At 32.4% G+C, this 6,804-nt stretch overlaps 1 non-coding gene across 1 annotated transcript; it reads right to left on the bottom strand.

Moving 5' to 3' along the window:
• Positions 1–723: 723 nt before the first annotated feature.
• Trnag-gcc lies at positions 724–794 on the bottom strand. Its single transcript has one exon. It is a non-coding gene; the product is annotated as a tRNA-Gly (tRNA).
• Between the last annotated feature and the right edge of the window lie 6,010 nt (positions 795–6,804).

Genomic DNA, 6,804 nt, shown 5'->3' with positions numbered 1-6,804 from the left:
AGAAAGAAGACGATTGTAGGCGTTATTGCTTGTTTAATGATTTATAGTTGCTTAAAAAAACCATTGCAAAGGCTGTAGCAGAACAATTACATGAAATTAATATTACTTACCCGTACTTATTTTAGTAATTTCGATTTTCCATTTAATATCAGTTAAAATTGTAAAACACTGCTGCATAATATGTGGTGTTCAGCTTAACACAGTAATGCTTTACTAGTACATGTGTATGCTTCATAACTATGAATTAGGAAGAACATGATGCAAAATGAATTGTACTAATCTCATATAAACCTGGATGGTTTAACAAACGCAAAATTTGTGAATGTCTGTTAAAAGGTATACAGTGATCTATTAATTTCTTTTTAAACTTATTCTGTAACTTTATATAAACATATGATTCATGGTTGCCTAAAACATGTTAGTATTCGTAATTGTCGAAAGTAATATATAGATTGATTCCTAGAACGTGAAAAGCCTTTACCTACAAAAAGAATAATTGTTTAATTTTCACTCTGCCTTTCCAAACTACCTAAATAAAAATTTAACATTTCAATTACCAAATAAATACCTCTTGCCTAGAATATGTGTTGCTTAAAATTATTGGGAGTTTGCGATTCTACGCTATTGTGTTTATTAGTTTAAATATACATAAAAAAGAAAAGTAACTGTTTATATACATATATATATATATAATTTCAATAAACATTGAATCACAAAAAGTACTTGCTCCGCCGGGACTCGAACCCGGATCTCTCACTTGGCGGGTGAATGTGTTACCATTACACCACAGAGCCCTCACTTTTTACGATTCAATTATTTTTGTATTTAGCCGTTTCTTTCACATATGTGTTTAAATAACAAAACTAACATATGATCGGAAGAGCAAATACCTGCCAAATGACTTTTATTTAGTCATTAAATTTGTATACGTAGCAATAGCCTAATTTAATTTCAATAAACATTGAATCACAAAAAATACTTGCTCCGCCGGGACTCGAACCCGGATCTCTCACTTGCCGGGTGAATGTGCTACCATTACACCACAGAGCCCTCACTTTTTACGATTCAATTATTTTTCTATATTGCCGTTTCTTTCACATATGTGTTTAAAAAACTAAACTAACATATTTAAATATATATATATATATATATATATATATATATATATATATATAAAACAGTTGAAGCAAATTATTGTGGCTTAATGAATTAAAATACATTATTTAATTCGATTGATAGCGTTACTTGTCGGATAAGTAAAAACGGATAAGTAAAGATATCATTTGTTAAAACGTTCTCCAAGTGTGATTCTGTTGTAGACAGGAAATATCACGTGACGGCCGGATATCGACAGCGAAGTCACAGTATCCGGTTTGCTGAAAATTTGCCGGACATTCCATTTTCTGTAACAAATGGATACATTTCATGCTGGTTTGCAATAAATAGTGTTTATTTAAAACTACAATAATATAAGACCAATTATTTATTTATGAAACTTTTATAACATTCAATTCATCCTTTAACACCTTAGATTGATTTGTTTTGTTTTTAAACAATAAGTGTCTTGAAGCATTGTAGTTCTTAATTTTTCTATTAGTCCTACACTGTATATTCTTGTTTCAAAGTTTTTTTGTTAAATCAGAAAATGGGAAATACTCATATTGACTTCCTTGGAGAAATTGTAACTTTGCGGGAATCAAACATTAAATATTGAATGTCAATAAGAAAAATTAGTAAAATAGCTAAGAAAGATAGTAGGTTTACGAGTATTTTAAATAACCTGGACGATTCTGACAGGAATAGAGGAAGCCTTTTGACCACCAACTCTTTAACAATCACTGAATTGTATAAAGAGTATCTCCATTCCTCCAGGGTATTTTTAACCTGCTGAAAAACTGCATAATGGATGTGATACACTAACTAAATAAATAGAACTTCAAAGCCTCTCCATTTAGTATAAAGACTATGCCCTGACGTGTCATCCACTCATATTTCAGTAACTCCAATTCTTAGACAACTTTTAGATTCGTTACGTCCTCATCATGTCAACATACGGAGATTGCACATTTTCGGTTGAGCGTTAGCGAAGCTTATCTCTCAAAGGGATGGACAAATTTCATTCCTTCCTCTCTGTCTTTATGTCTATCTAATGTCTCAAAAACGAACAGAGATATAGACTTGAAATTACGCAAAACGATTTATATCTATATGAGAAGCACTGAGTTCAATAGTGATGCAGTCACTCCATGGGATTTTTCGATGTGTTAGAGAGTATGTTTTTACACTGGTCTTTTGTAACTTTGATGGTAACGAAAAAAGATCAGAAGAAATAAAATTTTAATAAAACCCAATACTCACATAACATGTGATATCTAAATATCCCAATACGTACATCATTTTATGGTGATTTGGTGTGTACAGTTTTATTGTTTAAACACTGATATGAAACCCAATTTAATTAAAAACCTTTAATCTACCATGTGGCAAGATATGTCAAAAATATTCCATATGTCAACACACTCATCAAATAAATAGACCTCAAAGCCTCTCCATTCAGTATAAAGTTATATTTTACAATTTTCCACGAAGTCTGGTAGAACGCCGTTGAAGTCATTCAGTGGGATTACATAATTTTTATATTCTTTGCCAGAGGATGTACAATGTTCATTTTTGTATCATTGTCTGTCGTTCTCTCTAAAATTAAAAATAAGTTATTTATAGACTTGAAATTTTGCATCTTACAGACAAAAGCCTGTTACGCAATACTAGGTGTGCCATAACTTGTAACAGAGTTATAAAAATATTGAAATCTACTGTAACTCTAAATACTGTATCTACTGTGTTATTCTGGGACTCTAGAGTACTACCTAATAGAGATACTACTGATGTTCAGGACTTTCAAAGTCAGCATTTTAAAAGAAAAAATGTATAATCATATTATAAAAAATGTGTTTAAAATTATTTTTTTTGCATTCTATAGGCAACGATGCGATTTAGCGTGAGTATTCAAACATTAAAGCTACTATAACACATCTTCCTGAGCAACATAAGTTAACATAAAGATACAAATCGTTGCAAGATGTGTAGTAGCAAAAGGTTCAATACATATTATTTATTTAACGATAACAAAAATACTTTGGATACAAATTAATATGTATTAAAAAAAGTAAGATGTTTTAGTTTAGTTATTAATATTTCACTATTCAACCAGTAATCCAATAACACAAAATTCACAAGGATGTGATCCTATATACAACTATCACAGACACACACACACACACACACACACACACACACACACACACACACACACACACACACACACACACACACACACACACACACACACATCTTTTTAAGCTTTGCTATTTAGATTTAAGATTTAAGATTGCTGTTCATTTCACCTTCTCGGACTGCAGAACATATTTTTAATAAACGATATTTCTTGAAGAGATAGTTTTAGTAACTCTTTCTTCTTCGTTTAGTATTGTTTCCACTACAGTATATGGCTGGAAATTCAAATACTAAATCATTTATAAGCATCTGCATTGAAGCTGTATACTGCAGTATAGCTACTACCTTTGCAACTAAAAAAGTTACGTGTACCAGCAGTACAAACTTGATGGAGTTCTTTTTTAAAGTTTTTTAAGTATTTGTTAAACTGTGTATAATATTGTATTTAAAATATACTTTTAATAATATGTCGCTAATCACTGAAAAAGTTCTATTGACATTTAAGAAGCTTGACTAAAAAGAGAGCAAAGGCGTTAGCAGGAAATTGGCTTCAATCTCATCATCGGTCAGTCTTTGTAGTGGCGAGATGCTTTCTGTCGGATAACTTTATTTTTAACACTCAACGGTATAGTTAGCTGTAGGCAACAGTAAAGTAAATCAAAGTATAGCATATGATTCATTAAGCATAATATTATGGCACACACACGCACTTACATATATAATAATACTACTACCTAATCCTACCTGATTAAATATAGAGTTAATAACATATAAAGTAGGTTTTTAATGCAAATTAATAACAAACGGACAACATATGTAAATGGTGTGAGGATTTCATTTGGTTGTTTTATCTATCAGTCATTTATATGGTCGTTTCAGGTCGTCTCAGAGCTGTTCTAACGTTATTTAATAACTATACTATTCTCAAGTGGCGATACGCTATGAAAGCTGTAGATTTTTTGATAGAGTTTGAACTGCGGCAAGGGGCTATTTCTTCCACACTATTGAAGGGTGATGTGGTCTATAAAATAGGCAGCATCTGTCTGGTAATGACAACTGAACGGTCTGCATAGTTGTCATTACCATAAAAGATTACCAACATATAACACTTTTTCGTTAACAGCACCCTATAATTTTTTATCAGGGAACAGACCAAAATTAACCTTTAAATTATAAAATGCATAAAAATTTTCAAATTCGGGGAGTCGGAATGTTTTTAATACATTTTTTAACATACATATGGGTTGTGTGATCCACAATTTTAGATATTATTACATATTTTGAGCTGAAAATGAAACTTTAATAAATTATACTAAACAGTATTTGCACCTATGTCAAAAATCTTCTTATAAATAGTTTATAATTTTATTTTTATTCTTTTAATGTAGGGGGAATGCATTTGCGTACGGAGTGTAGGACTCCCTTGCGGACTACCCACTAAACCCCCTACGGGCCAGGGAGGACCCAGGCCGGAACCCTTTCGGATGACATCTTGCCTGGTCCGTGTGTCTTATGTCCCATCCAGGACAAAACTAATTGTTTCGGAAGCTAGAGATCAGTCAGGCATCCGTCTTCACGCTTCTGATGAAGGATCGCATGTACATTAGTGGTGACAGCATTCCATGCGTCCTCACTCTGCAGCATCAGCTCCACAATGGTGTCTGCCAAAACATCGCCAACTGTGGTGGCGAGCGTTCGCCTGGCCTCGGTGAAGAGCCCGCAAGCGAAGAAGGTATGATGAACATCATCATCCTCCTCCGGGCAGTAAGCACACCGAGGCGACCTGACTTTTCCCATCTCGTAGAGGTACTTCCTAAAGTAACCGTTCCCCGTCATGAACTGACACAGGTAGAAATCTATCTCCCCGTGGCCACGATCTATCCAGGGTTGAAGCTCTCGAATAAGACGGAAGGTCCTCGAATGAGATCCTTCCGTCCACCTCCGCTGCCAAACCTGCAGAGACTCCACCCAGGCAGCAGCCAAGGTTTCTAAATTACGTATAATTGAACTAAATATTCTAAAGAATATTATTAAAAAAGCTCAGATGTTGTATTCACCTACGTATAACGTAGTGTTGCACTCTTTGAAATACTTAATTACAACAAAAATTGTCTCAAACTATCGAACGGTTTCAACAGATTTGCATTAATAGTTAACAAAATGAGGTACCCCCATCTAATGCATCTAATGCAAATGACCTTTTCATCTAAGCAGAAATCGATTTTTAATAATGTATTTATAAAGTTATGCCATATTCAAAGATTAAATAATTTATTGAGTTATTAAATCAAAATATTAATTATATTTTCACCAGTATGACAGTCATTTAGGAGTTAACGTTATTACATTTTCAAACGTGTTCAAATTATATACTAATTTGCCAGAAAATATAAGTTACCATAGCCATAACGTTGTGAAAATAAGCGTTATAGTTATAAGTGCGTTATTAACCTGCTTTTTGCTGTAACAACTACACATACAATTTTCAATGACGACCGTGACAGAAATAAAATAACTAAAGTTTTCAGTAACTACGCTGCCATCAGTTTATTCAATTGATTTCTTTCTGAGAACACTGAAAATAACAATACTGTATGATATGTACTTATTTAGTTTCAGTATCAAAAATAATACTGTATATAATAATTATATAATAATTTATATTAAATTATTTTTAATATAAATTAGGGACATGACCAAATTAGTTTCTTAAATAGTAATATAACTACTAGCTGTTAGGCTACTTGCGGTTTAGCACGCAATATCATAGGTTTTGCAACTGTATGAGGAGGACTTCTACTTAGAGTGAATTATATTTCCGATACCGCCTATTCCCCGACTAAAGAATATACATAAATACACAGATATGATATAAATTCTGTTAAAAGTCATCTAGAATAGGTTTTATGACAGGATTTCTATTTAGAAAATAATAGCTAGTAGATTTGTATTTTAGACCTAATTCTTAAACTTTGATTAAACATTTACAGCTAAAAGTACAATGAAACAATATATTTTTGTTTCATTACGGAATGAAAAAAAAAATATTTAATTAAAACATTTAGAGTCCGAATTGGTACATTCAAAAGCACAGTCCAGCGAATTTTCATCTTTGCCGACTGCTTCATAGGAAGTATTCAGAGTAAAATTATGAAGGACGTCGTTTTCAACAGTAGAATATAAGTTATCGCTGAAATCTAAGGAAGGCACAAAAACTAACGGTTACTCCTTAGAGAACTTACAAACTGTAAATGTAAGAAACGAATTAAATACAGTGAATTAATTAATCATACAGTTTGTGCTGTCATAAAACAATTATACACACTAGTTGGTTACATTTTACATACTCTTTTATTTATTATTTCATAAGTTACAGACCAAGATATGATTTGCAGCTACTTTAATGATCAGTGGAATAGTCCGAAAGAATTTCCGAAATAAGAATAGGCCTATACTCATACCAGGAACCGTAAGAATGTCCATGTAAAAATTCACGACACCATTTTGAATAGTTTACGCGTGAAAGCAAAACAAACCAACCAAGGCAATTTCGCACTTATAGTATTATTA

The sequence above is a fragment of the Homalodisca vitripennis genome, chromosome 3 (assembly GCF_021130785.1).
Source record: "Homalodisca vitripennis isolate AUS2020 chromosome 3, UT_GWSS_2.1, whole genome shotgun sequence".
NCBI lineage: Eukaryota > Metazoa > Arthropoda > Insecta > Hemiptera > Cicadellidae > Homalodisca > Homalodisca vitripennis.
This window is presented reverse-complemented; position numbering and strand designations above follow the sequence as displayed.